The sequence below is a fragment of the Sinocyclocheilus grahami genome, unplaced genomic scaffold, assembly GCF_001515645.1.
Source record: "Sinocyclocheilus grahami isolate Dianchi unplaced genomic scaffold, SAMN03320097.WGS_v1.1 scaffold249.1, whole genome shotgun sequence".
Classification (NCBI taxonomy): domain Eukaryota; kingdom Metazoa; phylum Chordata; class Actinopteri; order Cypriniformes; family Cyprinidae; genus Sinocyclocheilus; species Sinocyclocheilus grahami.
In genome coordinates, this window is record NW_015505428.1 from 1195536 (window position 1) to 1198672 (window position 3137).

General features: G+C 35.4%; 1 pseudogene; it reads left to right on the forward strand.

Annotated features, from left to right (window-relative positions):
• LOC107598294 (glutamyl-tRNA(Gln) amidotransferase subunit B, mitochondrial-like) overlaps positions 1–850 on the forward strand; it is a 22335-nt pseudogene extending 21485 nt beyond the window's left edge.
• Positions 851–3137: the final 2287 nt, after the last annotated feature.

Here is a 3137-nt window from a genome sequence, read left to right on the forward strand (position 1 = left end):
CTTCTCTCATGTCTCTATGAGACCGTGATCTGTTCTTTTCGTACTAATTTCTCCCTCTCTTTCTCAGTCCTGTCTCTCCAGGTGCTGTTGCTGAGCTGATCAATCTTGTAGAGTCTGGTCACATCTCATCTTCAACTGCCAAGCAAGTAAGTGAGAAAGAAATCTGAAAAAAGCTTTAATTTGTACTGCACATTTACAAAATACCAAAAAGGCTATTTTGCCAGAGGATTTGTAAGAAGGTTCTCCCGTTTGTCTGTGGTGAACACAGGTTTTCCAGGAGATGTGGAAGGCTCCGGAGAAGACCGTGGGCCAGATAGTGAAGGAGCAGGATTTGTGGATGATAAAAGACAAAGAGGAGCTACAAAACATCTGTCAGAGTGTTGTGGACAGTCACCCTGAGGAGGTAAAAATCCAGACAATAATCCACCTTAAAAACTCTGTAACCATTTTTAGCCAGCACACAAATGTAATATTATTTGTTTGTTTATTCATTCATTCATAAGATGAACTGCTTGCCACATTTGATAATTTATGCAAAAAGTTTTGCCAGTCAATTTTGTTGCAGGTTCAGATTATTCAGTTTGTCTTCAATTATTTTGAGGCAGTACAAATATGTAATATTATTACTAAACATAAAACTGTTTGTTCGTTTGTTTATTTATTAAAAGATTAACTGTCTGCCAACTCTGATAATTCATGCACTGATGTTTGCAAATGAACTCTTGTTGTTGCAGGTTCAGATTATTATAAGAAAGTACTGAACAAACTGATGGGTGAGGTTCAGAGAGAAACAAAAGGCAGAACTGACCCGCTCCAAGTCAGAGCCATTCTAGAGAAAATGGTCTCATGAATTACCCAGCATGCCTCTTTGTGGATTAAAGCTGTGTTCTGGACAAGTAGTTTATTGGAGAAATGGGCTTTTCATACATTTAAAAGCCTCTGTACAGTCCTACCAGAAAGGCGTCTACGCTGTAAAATGTAAAGCCACACAGCCTGTTAATATTTTGCATTCTGATAAACAAATGTGTTTGTGTTGTGTTGTTTTGTTTCTAAAGAGTTCAGGATTTTATTCTTCACGGCTCAGTTAATTCTGGCCTCTGAGACATTTATCACTCAATGATCATTGATTCAGTAATAGTCAGCTCTTGTGAGAAAATATTGTGTGCACAGAATCTCTTTGGGCTGCGTTTTGTTTGCAGCTCCGTATGGATTTTCCCTCAGAATTGGATTTTGTGGGATTATTCATCACTTTTAGACTTTTAGCAGGTCATGCCAAGGTTGCTTGAAACTTATAGCATTTAATCACCATTAGCCATTTCCAGCACAGTCCGGGTCTGACACAGAGATTGAAATAAATGCAATATTTGTGTACTACTAAGATTGTGCTTTTCAATCAGACCCAGTATATTGAATCAAGACAACAGAAAATATATATTTTTAAATGTATAAGGTCATTTAATGGTGCTGGGTAAAGTACACACTAGAGTTGGTTGTGTTATATGAGTAACTAGCGCCCTCTGGTGGATTATGAGTTTCACATACTATTATGTCAAGATGAGACATCCTTAAATTCCTAATGTTTGTAAAATAAACAGGTTATTTATATATAGAGAGAGTGAGTGAGTGAGTGTGTGTGTGTGTGAGTGTGTGTGTGTGTGTGAATAAAGAGATATATTATATATATTTATATATAGAAAAATATTGACGACCATTACCGCTGCCATTCCTGAAAATGAATTGGGAAAAGATTAGATTAAGATTAAATTAGGTCAACAGTATCCTCACCCCTCACAGGGCTGTACATGGCCAATACTAACACAGTAAATTATGATATTTGTTGCCAACACAAAAGATCATATTTACAATAGGATTATTTGGGTGTAGGCATTTCAATGTTAAAATGCTTTCTTTAGTTACCATAACTTCTGTGTCTGTCTATGTAGCTGTACGAAATACTTCTATGCATCTCTGTGCTTAATATTAACAAAATGTAACTGAAATTTACATCCAGAGCTCCAGCCTAACTAGGGGAGAGAGTTTATGTGACTCTTCTTTGACTGTAATTACACATATATTAGGTATGGCGCTGTCAAAAATAGAAAATATTAGAAAAATAATCAGATATGGAGCTGACACATTAAGCAAGCAGCAGAAAAGGAATGTACGTTCCAGTTACAGTATATCATTTACTCTTCAGAACTTCAGAAGACTGACAATGTTACGGCCCACTCACTCGTATGCCAGTTCAAAGGAGATATCTTTATTGACATACAACTGTACAGAGATGAAATTTAAATATTGCTTACCACCAGTAAAGGCAATTTAATATAGATTTTCTAATCTAGCTATTGAGCCCCGCCCCAATAAGGAGGTCACCTATGGTACATAAAAAAGCGCATACATTTCTTTGGATTCACATGCTACATTGTGGCCTCAGGATGTTTGGTAATCAAGTTTGATTGACGTAATTTGGGACGGGCTTCACGCAAATCGTCTACCTTTAAAAAAGTATTCAGAATAATCAAATAATGTGACAAAAATATACATTTTCAAATATTAGGCTACTTGTGAAATTCTATTTAAAGCATAATCACTATTTGATCACCGTTGCTTGTGGTGTGCTTACAAATTCCATGTAACAATCCGTTTGTACTAAAAACAAATGTGAGTTTCAATATGCATTTATTACTGAGCAAGTTCATGCATGTTTTGATATATAACATCTGACTGTAAAAATGTTTTACAATCAAGGCAGCAACTTTGATACTTTTGCATGTGTGTGTTTAGATACACTAGTATTGCTTTCTTGTACACATGTAAAAAATGTGATGTATGCAACTCTGGCTGTGATCTCTTTAAATGTGTTCCAGCAAAAATCAGTGTCTTTCTTGGACATTTTTAGAGGCCATGCAAACAACAAAAAAGCACAACAAAGAACCAAATCTCAAAATATAAAGGCAATGTCTTAAAAGCATGTTTCTAAAAATACAAGATTTTATATCCCTCTAAAATAGTTTTAATACACTACCTTTCAAAAGTGTTGGGTTGGTAATATTTTTTTATGTTTTTGAAAGAAGTCTCTGCTGCTGACTAAGGCTGCATTTATTTGATCAAAAATACAGTAATACTGTGAAATA